Here is an 18,618-nt window from a genome sequence, read left to right as displayed (position 1 = left end):
CACCCCACAATCCTTCCTCCACTTATAAAAGGTAATCATATTCTCATTAAATTATGGTTTTGATCCCTTGCTTATATTTTTAATAGGTGCGAAGTTAGAAAAAAATTTAAATTTAAATCGAGTTATATTATTTTAATAATCTATTTTTAATTTTTTAAAAAATAATAAATTATTAAAAAATTCAAAATATAATTTTATTAAAAAATAAACATGAAATTTCTCATTTAAGGACCATGGCCTGTCAACCCCTAAGTTCGCCCTTGGGGTTCAACCTTTGCATGTGCAAAGTTAGAAATTTTGTATTAAAAGAAGTTTTTAGGTGGGGTTAAAATTAAATTTTTACGTTAGAAAGGATTTTGATTAAATTTAGTATAACTTTTATGGAGGGATCTAATATGAAAGGGATCAAATTATTAGGGGATCTAGGATTCACTAATGACATTATAACAATAATAGAGGGATCAAATTATCGTAAATTAAAGTATAAAATTAAATCTTATATTTGAGTATAATAGAGGACTAAACTATAGTTTAACCTAAATACTTCAACAATACATTAAAAGAAAAAAGGAAACCCTTTTTCTTTTGTTTAATGTTTTATGACTGAAATTGCAGGTTGTTTAGTGGAGTGGATGAAATGCATTGCATATTCATGGGTAATTTGAACAATCTATGTAGCCTCTTAAGGCAATATGGTCTATCAAGGGGCACCAATGAAGCAATGTTCATCATTGAGGCATATAGGACCCTTAGAGACCGTGGTCCATACCCACCACATCAAGTCCTCAACCACATTGAAGGTAGCTATGGGTTCGTCATCTACGATGCCAAAGCTCGAACAGTATTTGCTGCAGTGGTAAAGAGTTAACTCGAAATTAAAATTCGAAGTTACTTCAATTGGTTCATTCATATTCGCTTCTCGTATCTCGGGTTTAATTTTATGTTTATTTAATGTGATGTAGAGTGCAGATGGAGGGGTTGAACTCTTTTGGGGAGTTGCAGCTGATGGATCTGTGGCTGTTTCAGATGATTTAAAGGTTATAAAAGAAAGCTGTGCCAAATCGTTTGCACCATTTCCTGCTGGTATGTGTTTTTTGTTAAAATATGCTTTGTAGTCCTTGTACTTACATAAAATTTAACATTTAGTTCTTATATTTAAAATGTTAAAAGGAATTAAGTCCTCCTCCTACTTTTTTTTCTATTTAAAAATCTCAGCCCATTCGTTAAAATTGTAAGTATTTTCTATCAAAATTTATCAACTTGAAATTTTGATTAGGCTGATATATGTTTGATCGGAAATAAACATAGTAAGTTGATAAATTTTATCAGAAACTACCAACTACGATAATGATTAGATTAGGATTTTTTATGAAAAAGTAAAATGATTGAATTTTTAGTTTTTAAAATATAAAGATTAAATCTCAAATTTTATTATTCTTTTTAGGTTTAATTGTGAATTTAGCCCTTATATTTATGTTAAAATTTGATATTTAATCACTCTACTCTAATTCAGCTTGATTTTTTTTTTTTAAATGTAGGATGTATGTTCTATAGTGAGCAAGGATTGATGAGTTTTGAGCATCCAAAGAGCCAAATGAAGGCAATGCCTAGAATTGATAGTGAAGGAGTGATGTGTGGAGCTAATTTCATGGCCGATGTTCAGTCGAGAATAAGCGGAAGTAGTGGTGGTGGCAGCGCCGCGGCATGCCACGAGTCGGCAGTGAAGCTAATTGGGCGCTGCGAGGCTCGAAAGCTTGATTGATAAGATATATACTAACAAGATTGGGATATGATATGCATCCCCACGGAATTTATTCCTTATGATTTTTAATGATATATTGTTTTCTGGTTTATTACTCTTAGTTTTATGAATTTACTTTAAAATTTGAAAAAATGGCATAATAAAAAGGTACTACTTTATCACCTCTTCGAACATATAAAGATAACTCAAATTCATACCTTTTTGACCCTCAGAACTAGTCTCAATAAAAAATCTTTTGTCTAGTATTAGGCCCTCAAAAATATAAAGTCATAATAATTTTTTGGATTCCCTCAAAATTATAATTGCTTTAATCGCATCAATCAAAAGTATGGAAAAAATTACAACTTATTTTCTTAATAATAATTCATTACATATCTTAGTGCTCAAATTGGTCATTGAATGTCTTATCTTCCAAGTTCGTATGAAAATGCAATTAATTAAACGTAATTGTACCAGACTACTACTGGCAACTCTAGCAAAGTCTCAACTAGAAGTGCATTATTGTATTCTAGTTTTAATTGCCTGAATCCTTTCTCTCATGCTATGCGCAATCTTTCAAGTATGATACGCGTTTCAACTCGAAAAGTTGTTTTCCTACCAACCGCTATTGAAAACCCATACAACCATCACGTATCAGCATCTTTAAACACGCTTCCCACCGAAGTACAATTGCTAAAGTACGGCACAACTCCATCCGTGTTAGTTTAACCCACCCTTTCTTTGGTGGTGACCACCATATAGCCGACACCATAGGATTCAGTTGAGGCCAGATTGAATCCAACAGTGGTCATTCAGGGGTACATGCAATGAAAAGTAGGCTGACTAGTCTTTTATATTGGAAGGGTTTAACCAATGATGTTAAGAGATGGTGAGAGAATGTTTCACATGTCAGAGGTGTAAATCAGAAAAGGTTGCTTCCACAGGACTGTTGCAGCCTCTGCCCTTAGAGAGGGCTTCGTTATCAATTTTTATGTACTTCATAGAAGGACTCTCTTGTTCAAGAGGTAGAGTGTTATTTTTGTGGTGGTTGATCGCCTTACTAAGTATGGTTATTTTTTTGCCCTAGCACACCCCTTTATTGTTGTTGCTGTAGCTCAAGAATTCATGGACAATATCTATAAATTACACGGTATGCGAGATTCACTGAAGTCTTGAATAGATGCCTTGAAGGATATTTGAGATGTATGTCTGGGGAGAGGCCACAAGACTGGGAGAGTTGGCTTCCATTGGCTGAGTGGTGGTACAACTCCACCTTCCACTCACCCATTATGAGGCATTGTACGACCAAGCTCCCTCTCATCACATGCCATGTTTGGTTGGGGCATCCCTGGTAGCTATTGTGGATAGAAGTCTACAACAACGTGAGGCCGCGAGGAAACTAATACAATTTCACTTGAGAGGGCTCAGGACAGAATGAAACAAGAAGCAGATAAGCATAGGACAGAGAAAGTCCTTTCCGCGATTCTTCTTTTTATACATTTATTTTTATTTTTTGAAAATTAATTGATTAGTGACGTGACGTGGTGCTGATTGTGTGGGTTGAAATGCCACACCATAAGTTACAAAAAGATGAAAAAAGAATTTAAAGGCTAAATAGTTTTTTTCATAGTTCAAGAGTGAAAATAAACTCATTATGCCTAAATAAAATGCAAGATCTACAATTTCAAAATAACTCTGAAACATTTATCAATTTTGAAAAAATAAAACATACAACATAAACATGTAGAATTGTATTGTAGGTGGTGAAAATGCCATAGTTGCCTCTGTATTAGAAATAGGATCGCAACTTTTTCCCCTTACTAAAAATTTAGATAAATTAATCTTTATACGAGTCAATTATTTCTTCTGTCAAAAATTTCATTCTATGTATCACAGCCCTGTTGTTTAATTTAGTCCCTCCACATCAACAGTTTCATCTATTTATTCTATTAAAAATACTACTCATTTTGCTTGAATTAGTCCTTTCGTGTCAACATGACGCACATTATTTAATTATTGCATCAGTCATGTCAGCACTTAACAATAAAAATAGACTCTTTGATCTTGCATGCAATAAATAATTTATCTATTTTCTAAGTAGAGAGAACAAAATATAATCCAATTACTTCAGCGTATTAATAAAAATAAACAACCAACGCGGAGAATCAAATTCATCTAAAAATTAATGGTATCTTGCATTCAGGGTCTCCACTACCAGTGGGTCTCTGATTTATTCCAGTCAATAAAACCATACACATAGCCTGTTGTCCCCTAATTACATTACAGTAACTGTGTTTCATATCCATACAAACACCATTCAAATCTTAGACACGGCACACTATCACATATGGCTCCGGAGGAAGTCCAGAATTAGCTCGTTCACGAGCTCGGGTGATTGCTCTTGAACAAAGTGGGTTCCTTCTAGGCAAAATATATATATCCAATCAGTACAAGTTCTTTTGCCTCCAACTTTATGTATTCTTCCATCCCAGAATTCAAGACATTATCTTGCAACCATTATCAGTAATGCGAACTTTAACTATTGGATTGTTACCAAAGTCTTCATCGAATGACAAGCATAAACGCTGAACTAAGACACAACTAGTTACAGAAACTTGCAATCGTAGTGTGGTTAATACTTATAAGCGTTGCATTCTACACAACTCTATACGCTGATGGTATGGTCGACCTGCTGCTGCTATGACCCTACAAAAAGCATAAATCGAAACTAAAACTGACTATTTGAAACTTGCAATCGTAGTGTGGTTAATACTTAAAAGCAATGCATTCTACATGACTCTATATAGGCTGATGTATGGTCGAACTGCTGCTATCATATCCATAATGACAAAAGGACCATGAAAATGCTCGGAATAATCACTGGTTTTGTTAGGAATAACGCCATACCTATAATGGAACTTGAATGCAGTCTTGATCCGGATTTCTCATATAAAGCTCCGTATGTTGCGAGATCTTCCTCGGTGAACCAAGGTGGAAGAGGAACAGAGCATCCACCATATCCATGACCTCCTGTTTTCATCTGCGATTGGTATTTCACTTCTCGAGAACAGTATGTAGATGTTCCTCACAACGGTTCTTAGCATCGAATCGTCCGAAATAGCCTCCCGCTCGTCCTGGTTCCTGCAGGAAATCCAAACCAAATAAAACAGTACATTTCAACAATAAGTAATCCAAAACATACATTCCAATCTTGAAATGTAAAGAAGCCCTCCGTGAGAGACTCTCGATACTTCCGAGGTTCCAAAGGAACATGTGGACACCCCAATGTTACAACACACGACACTCGATGGGGATGAAGCAGGTTAACAGATAAGCAGGTCTGACCCCAAAATCCTTTGCAACAACGAAAACCTACGCACATAAACATAGAACAAAGCAACGAAAGGTAAAGAACCAATGATGCACATTTTCACTCAAGCAAACAACAGCAACATGGTGGCATATACAAGTTTATAAACCCTAACCATTCGAACCTTATTAATTCCCAGGTGATCTAAGATAGCAACAAGGTCGGCAACGAGGTCGGCAAAGGTTTGTCTTTTCGGGTTCGGGTGTATGTCGGATAGTCCGTAACCTCTGTAATCGGTGCAAGGGTACGGAACCCAGCATTGGCTAAAGCTACCATTTGGTATCGCCATGAATACCATATCTCAGGAATCCATGTAAGAAAGAGTACCACGTTAGAACCTGAAGATGAAATTAGAAAACCCAAAATTATTTCGATTAAAATAGTCGATGAATATGGTAAGAGAAGTGGAAGAAAAATCAAATCGAAGTGGAACCCATTTTTTACCTTCACGAGATCTGCAACGTGAAATTTTAGACCTCGTACAGTGATGAAGTTGTGCTGGATTTGATCCATTGTATGTGCTAAGCTTCGTTTTTTTTGTTATGTTTTCTTGTTAGTTAAGCAGTGAAGCTTCGTTGAAAAAAATAGGAAACCAGATAGGTTGGACCCAAGGATTACGTTCAGGCCCATGAGTAAGGTAAAAATGGTGAAATACATAGAGAGAATATGATCCATTTATTTTGTCTCTAAATTAAAACGTTATAATTTAGTCACTAATATTTTAAATTAACTTCGATTTTTATATTTTTATTAATTTCTTATCATAAATAAAATTAAAAAATTAGATTATTTAAAAATTATAAAATTATAAAAATTAAAAATTAAATAAAAGTAGACAAAATTAAAAAATGGGAAATTGAGAGAAAATTGAAATTTTTTATTTATTTGTATAAAAAAGACCAATATTCATTATTTAAAAACATAGAAAAATAAAAACACTAAGCAAAATTTTTTTTTTTTTTATCACTTTTTTTTAACATAGCTTTTCATTACAAGAAAAAAAAATAACATAAATTGTTTTTACAATTTGGGTTTGAAAAATAATTTAAATGAATTTAAAAAGAAAAATTTTGTGGTCATTTAATATTTTTTTGACTAAAATAAGGGATCAAGTTCAATTTCACAAGCTTCTATAGTATAAATTTCCTGGATGTTCTTCAAGGGTCTGGAACTCACTTGACAATATTACTACTTTGGTTCAAAAAACACTAAGGAAGCATGTAATGATTTTTTTTGTTTCGTTTTTTATTATTTGTTATTGAATTTATTGAATGAATAATTTTATTTATTTCCTACACATATTAGTCATCAAAAAACAACATATTCGAGATTTTATATTTCTAGAATTTTTATGTATAATTTTTCTATTTTTTAAAAATAATTTTTATATAAAATAAGAGTTAAATGGATAGGAAATATAAGATTCAAGGACTAAATTGTATTGTACCATATAAAAAAAGGTCATGTACATAGAAACAAATTTTAAAATATTAGGTGAACCATTAAAAAATGTGGTAATATATTTTAAGGCCTTAAGTGATAAAAATAAAAAAAAATTTGATCCTCATAAAATTAAAAAAAAAATGGATTAAAAAAAATGGTGGGGTAAATTTTTTTACCCCCATATTTTTTTTTATTATTATTGATAATTTTATAAAAATGAAATTAATTAATAGAAGTTGTGGTGATTACACGTTCAAAAATAATTAGAATTTAACTTACAACTATTAATTAAAAAAGTTGTGCTAATTATTTATAAAAAATAGAGTTATTATTTGAATAGAATTCAAAGCATATCAATTATTATTTAGTTACTATTAGAGTTAATTATGTTAATTAGTTATTGCTTTGAATAAAATTGCATTAATTATGTAAAGTAAAATTACATTGTAGGTTTAATATGTTAAAAATGCTTGATTTATTATTTAAAAAATTTATATTATAATATTTGAATAAATTAAAATATTTTAATTATATTATTGAATCAATGGAGAGGTGATGGAATCCGAGGCTACGGTGGGGTTTCATTCCGGACCTGTGTGGTCAGTGCTGGGAGGAACAGAGGGTATAGGGTTAATAAAAATTAAATTTTATTGGGAAAATTTTATACAAGTCTAGTCTTTTCTAACCACAATGCCACGTGGAAAATTTAGATCAAGGTAGGAAAATGATAGAGGAACAAAAATACGCGGTTTGAAAATTGTTATGGGAATTCTTTTTGCGTATTCCCATCTATAAGAACTAATAAAAAATTCATTGTCTCTGCACCAAGTTTGCCATGCTTCCATCTCAATCTACCCCAACTTGCAGATTCACTTCCCTTTTAAATAACATTTTTATTTGTTCATGATTTTTTCGTTTCCGGCATCCTGACGAACACCGGATAGGCAAAACCGAACAAAACTCCCTCCCACGTGATGAGAGACACGTTAGGAAGAATGCCATGTCGCCACTACTGACCCTACTACCCACCCTCCAACCATGCTTGAGCTCGAAGCGTAGAGGGAATATCTCGGACGAAACCACCCCACATATCGGTCCAATCCCGACCGAGAAGAAAGCTACATTCGAGCAACGAAGAGGATAGCGAGTCTCGATCCCGAACCGTTGCTCCCCGAGAAATGTCCAAAGTGAAGCTCCAAACAAATAAGCTGATGTCATCCCTATTGTGCTTATATAAAGCAAAGGTTTTCTACCTAATTTGTCAATGAGAAATACTGCAACGAAAATGAACATTGTTTTAGTGAACCCAACAGCCAACTGTGCTGCAAGAAGTTCGGAGTTCCCTTTTATGCCAGCATCTTTAAAGATTGTCGGACTTAATACACGGTCGCGTCGATACCCGAGATCTGTTGAAGCATTGGATTCCAAACCGGTGATCAACAATGCGTTTAAATGGCGGGACTCGGGTTTAATCTCGAGCCATACGGCTTTCTCTTTGTACTTATCCGCATTCGGTCTACTTCTTTTGTATTATCATATGTCTTCAAAGCACGGTCCTTGCCTTCTCGTCGATTCCGGTTTTGCATCACGACCATCGAGGGGATTCAGGGATTTGATGAACAAGGCGAATCCAAGGAAACCGAGGGAGCGATCCCCACACCGAGGCATGATTCGCCAATTTGAATGTACCGGAAGCCCCGAAAATACGTAATTCGAGATGATATCCGAGAGAATCCCTAGGTTGATAAAGATCTCAGGGAAGGAAGTAAGGGAACCTCGAGCGATGGAAGGGATATCTCGGCAATGGTATACGGGCGATCATGATGCCGAAACCGATCCCGGTTCCAGCTAAGAGTCTACCTATCATGTATACTTGATAAGATGGTGCCAAGGCCATAATAGCTGCACCTGACTGACAAAACAATGCAGGCTAAGGCTATGGCCATTTCCTACCAATGGTGTTCGATATTTTGCCACCAGCTAAACTACCCAAAAGTGAAGAATGCTTAAAATTCCGACAAGGATTTCTTGTTGGGTCTCTGTTATCTTATAAATCTTGTTGGATGAATATAACCTTGCTCCACTCATAACACCCACATCTGTCAACAAGGTACAACATATAATCATATATATAAGTAGATAATATGTTTTTGTTCAAAGAAAATAGGAAGGGTTGCATATATGTAGGATATTTGATTCGGGTGTAGCGTTGGATACGAGTATGTGCTATTTTTAGTTTTTGTTATATGATATTTTCAATATCGAATCATGTATATACTGGATACGGGTTAGAGTTGGAAGAGTATGAAACTCTACAAAAGGCCCTTCTATTTTGATTTTTTCAGATTTGTTTATCATCAGTCTAGGATTGAAGTCAGAAATTACTTATGAGATCGTAGATGAATCATAAGTCTGAGTTTACCACTTTCGGGGGCCAAGTACTACCTTTTGATCTACTCCTACCCTTTTCTGAAGGTATATTTTCAGTTCATAGGCATTTTTTTTTTTAAAATGTATACAATTTGATATTTTCATACACAATCAGACAAATTACACGCAAGTAGAAAGGATAAAAATTAAATATTTGTCCAATTTGACAGAATTAAAAGAAAAAAGTTTACTTTTAGATCGAAATACACATTTTAGCAGTGAGGTTAGATTAACAAATAAAATATAGAATTTGTATGAAATATTTTCAAGAAGAAAACAAGAATCCCATCAAAAAAACCCACTGGCATTTTTCATACTAAAGGTTATGGGGATGCGGAGTTCGTATTTATTGTCTTAATTGAGTTTTTTTATTTTCTTTATTTTTTTGTATAGTTTTTTCGTAGTGCTGTCCGTTCCCATTTCTTTGCATCCTATTGAATTAGCATTTTCCAAACATTGTTATTTATATGTTGTTTATCTCAATTTTACTATATTTCACAATTATTTTTTGCATTTCTTTTATAAATTATTCTGTTTATTTTGAAGGACAAAGAAAAGAATAGAGAGGAAGACATAAGAAGAAAACTATCTTCCCTTTTTTTTTGTTTCTGAAATAAATAAAAAGATGAAGATTTTTTGGTACTTATCTATTTTTTTTAGGTTAAATAAAGCTATAGGTCCCTGTTCACTTTACAAATTAGAATTTAATCCTTATCCTTTATTTCCTAGGAATTTAGACCTTCTACTATTTCAATTTTGTTAATATCAGGTTTATTACAACATTATTTTTTAGTTACATTGCTACCAAGGAGTTTTTTTTTATTTATTTACAAAATGTACTAGGTGTTTACAATTGAATCTAATTTTTTAAAATCTAAAAAGTGGAGAGACTAAATTCCTAAAAATAAAAGTATAAGAACTAAATTATAAATTTGTAAAGTGCACAGGAATCTATAGTATATTTTAGCCTTTTTATGTATTTATGGATATTGTCATATTTTTTAGGTTCCGACAGGACCAAGCAAAGATACGGGATTTTTTAAACTAACTCAAAAAAATTAATTAATTATATAAATGAATTATTTTTTTGATAAAATACTTAAATAATCTAAAATTTAAAGTAAAAGTTGGTGGAACCAAATTGTTTGGCATCACCAACATGTCAGTAATTGGGATAAAAAATCAATTTTTTAGTGGAGTTATATAAATGGCGCCACTTGTATAAATACTAGGAAAATATTATAAATTTTGAAAAAATAAGGGAGCTTTAAACAAATTTTCCTTTTTTTGGAGCTAAATAATTTTGGCCACTTCCAACGCACCTTTTGTCCTTTTTCTGGTTTATTTATTATTTGTTTTATAATATTTTTTTATTCAAAATTTTTTTTTGAATTTTTTTAAAAATTATTTATTATTTGTTTTTTTATGTAATGCTATTTTAATGTTTTATAATATTTGTTTATTCAAACATTTTTTTTTATTTTTTTAAAATATTATATTTTATATTTTAAATGTTTATAATATTTTTTTATTCAAACGTTTTTTTAAAATTTGTTTTTATTATTTATTATTTATTTTATATATTTTATGTTTATAATATTTTTTTTTTTATTTGTTTTTAATTATTTATTATTTATTTTTAATAATTTTTATTCAACGTTTTAAAAATTATATTTAAATATTTGGTATATTATAAAACATTTAAATATTATAAAACAAATATAAATAATTAAAAAAACCGTTTAAATTATTAGAACTAAATAATAAAAAATTATATTATCATTGTCTCTAATTTTACAAATATTATTTAATACAAATTTAATTGTACAATTGAGACTGATCCTTCATTAATCAAATTATATCTATGTTTATAGTATGATTGAAGCCTTAATTGGTGTTGCTCTTGTAAATTATTTAGTTATGGCGAATCCAGAAACTAAGGTTGGAAGAATTTATTTATCATACAAATTACTAACCACCAAAGAAGAAAAATAAAGAAAGAAATGAAAGGAAGACTTGAGATTGGACTCTTGGAAGGTGGACATTTATTCACAAATTATTTGTACATTGTATTTTAATTATGCCTACTTTCACACCAACATGATATACCATTCGTATTCCTCTTTCACTAAAATAAACTTTACTTAAAAAATATTATTTTAATTCAATCTTCTCTTACCTACTCAAATTCTATATATTTTGACACCGGTGAAACTATCACACAATATTCACATTTTTTTTTCTCTTTTGTGCGTTTCAAGATTATAACCGATTCCATAGATCTATGTAGTTTCAAAAATATATATTTATCCTATTATTATCAAGGATTTCGTATATAGCTAGAACGACCTCACAAATTGCGACTACTATTTGTTAAGATTATTGATTGAAGCTATAGCGTCATCATTTGCTGGAATTGAAATATCTGCAAGACCGAGATCGCTATTTGTATCGATTAAACAAATTGTCGAAGAGTCGTATATTCTTCTTGCTGATTCACATGATTACAATTTTAGGCAATCTTGTCATATATTTAATCCTGCCCAGATATGTTTGGAAGCGAGATAGTTGTCTCTTCAATATTGTTGCATCTCTTTTCGAAAGACAATAAGCAGCGAACAATAATCACTCCAAACTTTAAAAAAAACGAAGGACTCCTTATCCTGCTTTTGCCAGAACATCACCAAGGATTCCGCATATCCACGGTTTTGTAATTTCTTTCCATCTACCACTCCAAAGCAACACACAAACTAGATCAATTAACTAGCGGGGCTTTCACCAGCTAACCATACACAAATCAGCGCCAAGCTCTCGTAGCCACAATCAGTAGAGATAATAAACCACAAGGCACTTTTTTCCATTTTTATGCCCTCTAACAAAATGCATGTTTTATAAAAGAAAATGCAGATTTGGATTCGTTTGCTTGTAATCAGGACCACCAAACCATTCACGGAACTTGAAAACTAAATAAATACCTTGACACAAACCAGCCAATGTTTGGCCAACCTGGTGAACTTCATTCCCATCCACAACATTTATTCCTCGATGAAGATAATATTAAAGGACTGAGTAGTTAATTAATGATTTAAAATTTGATTGATAAATTTTATTTTGTATATTAAGTTTCTCCCATATCTACGTATTATGTTTTCCCGCCACCGGATTAAGGGTAATGAATAATTAGAAGAAGAAGTGAAAGTAATTCATGGTTTAATTTTAAGATATATTAAACTAGTTTACATACCCATGCCTTGATTCTATATATACTAATATTTTCAATAAATGGTATATTAAATTTCTCTTTTAGCTTCAACCCAAATTTTTAAGTCATACCAAATTTTTATGGATATTAAAATTCCTATTTAAATATCAAAATTTCCCTTTCTCACCCGTACGAGTTTGTATCAAATTTCTACGCTATACTAATATTTTTAATGAAACCATTAGATTTTTGGTATATTAAATTCTTTTTTGTAGCTTGTAGTCTCACCAATAGCTTGACCAAATTTTTAAAGTCATACCAAAATTTCTATGGATATCAAATTCCTATTTAAGATCAAATTTTCCCTTTCTCGCCCGTAAGAGCTTCTATCAAAATTTCTAACGCTATACTATACTTTTAATGAAACATTAGATAGTTTGGTATATTAAAATTCTCTTTTCTAGCTCGTGGTCTCACCAATAGCTTGTCTATGGATATCAAAATTCCTAATTTATATCAAAACTATATGTTAGATACATGAAATTTTGATTTTATTTAATTTTCACTAACCACTAACCATTATGAATATAGCTCATTTTACTTTCACATATTGCATACAAATATTATATTTATCTAATATATATATATGTATTTATTTCTTTAAGTACGTACATTTGAATCAAAATCAAAGTTTTATATGTAAAATACACTAATCAAAGTTTATGTATATTTTTAAAATTTATCTTTTATTTTTTTTAAAATTCACTGGTTTAACTTTTAAAATAAATACTAATTTTCACAGAAAAAAATTGAAAACAAAAATTTAACTGCGTTTATAACAGAATTGATATTTTTAATCTGAAAGTAAACTACCACATTTGATCATCGATAAAATAATGAAAGCAATGCAATATTAAAAGAAAAAACAATCCAGTCCCCAAACAGGCAGAGATGTGGTGTTTCCACTGTTATTTGAACAAATGTCTGACTTTTCTTAGAGAAACAATTTACGAGGTTGCTTAATAATGGATTAGGTGTAACTATCTTCTTCATTAAGTTTCAACTAATCACCTCAATTTATTTTATGTAAAAAATTTACTATTTAGGTTTCTTAAAACAATATTCCAAATTGACTTATTGAAATATGAATATTAATTTATAATCTTAATCGATGTATAAGCTTATGTTATTTAGGATGTGGTTTGAATCGCTAAAAGAACTATAATAAATTATTATAAATGTTAAAGATTAGATAAATTTGTATAATATAAAATAGTGGCTCTAAGGTGGCGTGCATATTGTAAATTGTCTTTTAACATTTGTCAAAGAATGGAATTCTCTAACGTGCATTACCATAAAGTCTAATTTTATGCATTATAAACCTCATTTTCATCTTCTTACTTCTAGATCACATTTGTCATTAGCCAGTATGGCTTCTCTTTTACACCATCGGTGCCATATCCGCGCAGCGACACCGCCACTTCTTTCCTTCCAAAAACTTCCCAACTTTCAATACCCCGGTAAACGAAAGCCAAACTTCATATCCAAACCAGTGTCATGCAAAGCCACAAATGGTGATGATCAAACAAGTTTGATAGAAGAGACATTCTCCTTGGCCTTGGAGGTCTTTACGGCGTATCCTCGCTTAACGATTCGTTAGCATTTGCGAAGCCGGTCACCGGCCCGGACTTCACTCATTGCGGTCGACCGGACCTACCTATCGGTGCCGCAAACATCAATTGTTGCCACCGCCGTCGACGAAAATCGTGGATTTCGTCCTCCCTCCTTCGAATGCCCCATTACAAACTCGGCCAGCAGCTCATTTAGTTAATGATGATTACTTGGCTAAATTTTCCAAGGCCATTGAGCTAATGAAAGCTCTCCCTGCTAGTGATCCACGTAGTTTCATGCAACAAGCAAATGTTCATTGTGCTTATTGTGATGGTGCTTATCATCAATTAGGGTTCCCTGATCTTGATCTCCAAGTTCATAATTCATGGCTGTTTTTCCCCTTTCATAGATTTTATCTTTATTTCTTTGAAAAATATTAGGGAATTGATTGATGATCCAACTTTTGCAATGCCATTTTGGATTGGGATTCTCCTGCCGGCATGCAAATGCCTGCTATTTATGCAACCCTAATTCTCCCTCTACGATAAGCTTCGTAACGCTCGTCATAAACCGCCGACCCTTCTCGATCTCGATTACAACGGCGTTGATGAAACCTTGTCAAGTAAAGATCAGATATCGAGTAACCTCAACGTCATGTATAGGCAAATGGTGTCTAATGGGAAAACTGCTAAGCTTTTCCTAGGGAATGCTTATCGTGCCGGGGAGGAACGGACCCCGGTGCCGGTTCCCTTGAGAACATCCCTCACGGGCTGGTCCACATTTGGTGCGGTGACAACACGCAACAGAATTTTGAGAACATGGGGAACTTTTATTCGGCCGGGAGAGACCCTATTTTCTATGCTCATCACTCAAATGTGGACCGGATGTGGTCGGTTTGGAAGACATTGGGAGGGAAACGAACCGATTTCACCGACTCAGATTGGTTAGACTCGGCTTTTCTTTTCTACGATGAAAATGCTAATCTTGTACGTGTTAAGGTTCGTGATTGCCTTGACACTAAGAAATTACGATACGAGTATCAAAACGTCGAAATCCCTTGGTTAAAACCAAGCCAACACCTAAAAGGGTTATAGTAAAGTGAAAAGAGCTTTGGGAGTTGCCAATGCGGCAGAGACAAAGAAAATGGTTGTAAGAAATTTAAGTTCCCTCTCGTTTTAGACGATATCGTCAGCCTCGAGTTGCGAGGCCGAAGAAATCAAGGAGTAGAAAAGAAAAGGAAGAAGAAGAGGAGGTGTTGGTGATTGAGAACATCGAATTTGACCGACATCAAGTGGTGAAATTTGATGTGTACATTAACGATGAAGATGACACGGTGATCGGACCAGACAACACCGAATTCGCGGGGAGTTTCGTCAATGTGCCGCATAACATAAGCATGGAGAAAATGGCAACATTTTTGAGGTTAGGTTGACGGATTTGCTGGAGGAATGGATGCTGAGGATGATGATGGTGTTGTGGTCACTTTGGTGCCTAAATTTGGTAGGGTTTAGCTAAGATTGGTGGCATCAAATTGAGTTTGCTCGAGATTGATCTACTAGTTTCATGTTTTTTTAGACAAATTATTAATTGTCTATGTTTTGTTTGTTTATTGAGATGTACTATTACTATCTCTTGTTTTAGCAATAAAAAAAATGAGCATTACTTTATTTGTGATGTTGAATTTTTTTTGTAGGTATATATTTATTATAGGGATCGAGTTAAGTGATTCTGTTACTATTAAATGGACAAATTTAATTTTATTTATTAAAAAATCAATAATATCAATTTTAATAGAGTTAACATTTACTCTTTAAAAAATTTTTCATTGTTTAACAGATAGTTACTGTTTTGAATCTTTTATAGTTATGCAGTGAAACATTTTGTTTGGAGTTGAATTGCAAATGAAAAAAAAATTTCATGTATTTTTTAAATAGTAAATGTTACCTTTGTTATAATTCGACCTTATTTGATTCTTTTCTAATAGTATATGAAATAAATTGATCCATATATAATATAAAGAGACTAATTTGATTACTTTTATTATGGTCACATACCATGCACCAAATTCTTTAACATATAGTTAATATTTTGAAAGTTTTTACAGTTTACAAGTGAAATTTTTTCTTGGAGTTGGACTGCAAATAAAAAAATCATGTCATTTTTAATAATAAATGTTGAATTTACGACTTTTTTACCCAAATAAAAAATATTGGCAGGTGCCGCCTGACATATTGGCAGCACCAGACTGAAGTGTGATGACCTAAAATATTCAGGGACCTGACATGTAAGTTTCCCAAAGGTGTCATCTGACAGTGTCATGGCACGAAACCTTAAATAGGGTTAATTGCTTTATAAACCCTCATTGTTTATTATTTTCTTTTTATTCCCTTCAACACCAAAATAGAGAGGCCTCTTACCAATTAGTCCAAAAGTTTTTTCTACTAAAAAGTATTTTTGTAAATAGCCGATTCCAATTGAAAATAATTTTATTTATTTTTCAAAAATAAATTTGTCGTTCAAATTATGTCTAACATAGCAGTTATGATATTCATAGTAGTTTTCTTTTGCTCACATTATATTTGGAAACAATAAATTTAACTAAAATTATAATTTATACATAATAAGATTTTTCTAAAGCTTTTATATTTATAATTTTATACCATGTACGTAAATCAAATTAATAATAAATTATAATTATAAAGTTTTAGAAAAACCTTTCTATTTTTGGTGTTGAAGGGGAATAAAGGAAATAATAAGCAAGGAGGTTTATGAAATAATTTACCCTATTTAAGCTTTTTCCCAGCAGCCAATTGAAATGGAAAATTTACATATAGGGTCCCTGAATATTTTAGGTCATCACATTTCAGTCTAGTGTCGCCAATTGTTAGGCGGCACCTGCGGAACACTTTTCGTAATTAATTTGTTTCTCATACCATTTTCGTAATTAATTTTTTAAAAAATATTATTTGGGTAAAAAGCCTTAATTTACACTTTAACATTATTTGATTTTTAAAAGTCCATGAACTAAATTGATTTATTTAATTATAGAAAGACTAATTTGTGATAGTTCCTATAATCAAGGGAATTAGCAGGAACTTTCATCGATTTGTGATTCAACATTTGATAAATTTGGTATATTTTACTTTTACAAGCAAGATTTAAATATCGTTACAATTTTTTAATTCTTAAATTTTTACTCTTTTTATAAATATTTGATTTATTAATAAACAACCCTTTGAATTAGATTAAATGGATTGAATGAAGATTAGATTTCGAATTCAGAGGAAGTGAAGGTCATGTAAGTTTTGGGGTATGGAATCAACATATCATATCGGCATTGAGGGGAACACAAAATTACTTATCTAAAATATAAAAATTAATGGGCAATCTAACCCTTCAAGAAAAGCATACTTTGCCCCCCTAATATGACCATTTCCATTGAAGCCACTTGCATTTTTCTTTCTTCAGCTAATGCATCATATGTTAGAAAAAATGGGTTAGTTTCTAAGTATAAAATGAGTTGCATTTTTTTTTTGGTTTATTAACAAAGTCAACCTTAATTAATAATTATCTTGAGATTTGTCATTAGGGTGCACATTTTAATCCCCAATTTTCTTTGCATGATTTCATATAAAATTTTCTAGTCGTACACTTGAATTTCTGAAAAAATATAATGAAAATCAAGTTGGGTTTTATTTGATTTTTTTTAAAATATTTTAGGACAATTTTCGGATTTTTAAAATAATATAAATTGTATGACTAAATACATATATAAGGTGTATATACTTATTTTGTAATGAATTAAAGTTACTATAAATATTTAGAGAAATTTAGTATTCATGCTTTATACAATTATTTAAAATCGTACAAAAGAATTATTTCTCACAAATTATAGAATAAAGGAATTTAAAATCTAAAAACATCATATTCCTCTCCCAAAACATTTCATATATATGAATGATGAATGTACAAATTCTTTTCTTAATATAAACAATGAAGGGAATATTTTATCTACGAGAGAGGATTATATAAAATAGAGTTATTATCCATTTCTAATATAGTTTGATGTTATATTAACAATTTCATCTTGAATTTATGGATTTTCATTTAGATTTGATTTTTTTCAAAATGAAAATACTTAGATTCAAGATGAAAATGTTGATATGGCATTAAACTATTGACAAAAAATATACAAATGGCGTGACGTCACTGTTTCATACAATCATTTTTTCTTATCTACACCAAAAAGTGTAACCCTCCAATTCATTAAACAAAACCGTGACGTTTTCCAACTAAGTAGGTCCGTCTTACAAGTTGGACACGTGTTCTTTCGAGATGCCATTCTTCGTGGCTTATTTTTCCTTCTTCTTGGTGTTGGTGTTGCCTCATTTCTGAAAAAAGAAAAGAAAGAAGAAAACATTAATAATTTTACATTTTGTGTAAAATAGAAGTTCATTTTGAGTTGAATCAATTTGGGTTTTGATTTTTTTTAATTATTTTGAGTATGAATTGTTTAAGTTTGAGACTTGAGTTTCTCAAATTGGATCATTATAGGTTTAAATCTTTCATGTTATCTTTTCAAATTATTTCGATTTTGAATTGTTTTGGGTTCAAATAGTTTTCTGGTTTGTTGGCTTTTTTATGCTTAAATTAAATTGGGTTGATTTTGGTTCAAATTTATCGGGTTAGGCTTTCATGTTTGGGTTTTAATTTTGGCATGTTTAACTTAAACCCTAATTACTAATTATAATTTCTAAATAGAGTTGGCAAAATAACTTAAACCATCATATCCCGATTCAATTAATATAAGGATTTCAGACC

At 31.6% G+C, this 18,618-nt stretch overlaps 4 pseudogenes; 2 read left to right on the top strand and 2 right to left on the bottom strand.

Moving 5' to 3' along the window:
* Positions 1-6: 6 nt before the first annotated feature.
* LOC121226650 (uncharacterized) lies at positions 7-1,831 on the top strand (annotated as a pseudogene).
* A 2,743-nt stretch (positions 1,832-4,574) lies between these two features.
* Positions 4,575-5,624, bottom strand: LOC121226655 (epoxide hydrolase A-like; annotated as a pseudogene).
* Positions 5,625-7,400: 1,776 nt separating this feature from the next.
* LOC107892611 (probable polyol transporter 4) lies at positions 7,401-8,681 on the bottom strand (annotated as a pseudogene).
* Positions 8,682-10,904: 2,223 nt separating this feature from the next.
* Positions 10,905-15,660, top strand: LOC121226654 (polyphenol oxidase, chloroplastic-like; annotated as a pseudogene).
* Positions 15,661-18,618: the final 2,958 nt, after the last annotated feature.

Source organism: Gossypium hirsutum, unplaced genomic scaffold (assembly GCF_007990345.1).
Source record: "Gossypium hirsutum isolate 1008001.06 unplaced genomic scaffold, Gossypium_hirsutum_v2.1 scaffold_350, whole genome shotgun sequence".
Lineage (NCBI taxonomy): Eukaryota > Viridiplantae > Streptophyta > Magnoliopsida > Malvales > Malvaceae > Gossypium > Gossypium hirsutum.
The sequence above is the reverse complement of the archived record's forward strand: the minus strand, read 5'-3'. Positions and strand labels throughout refer to the sequence as shown.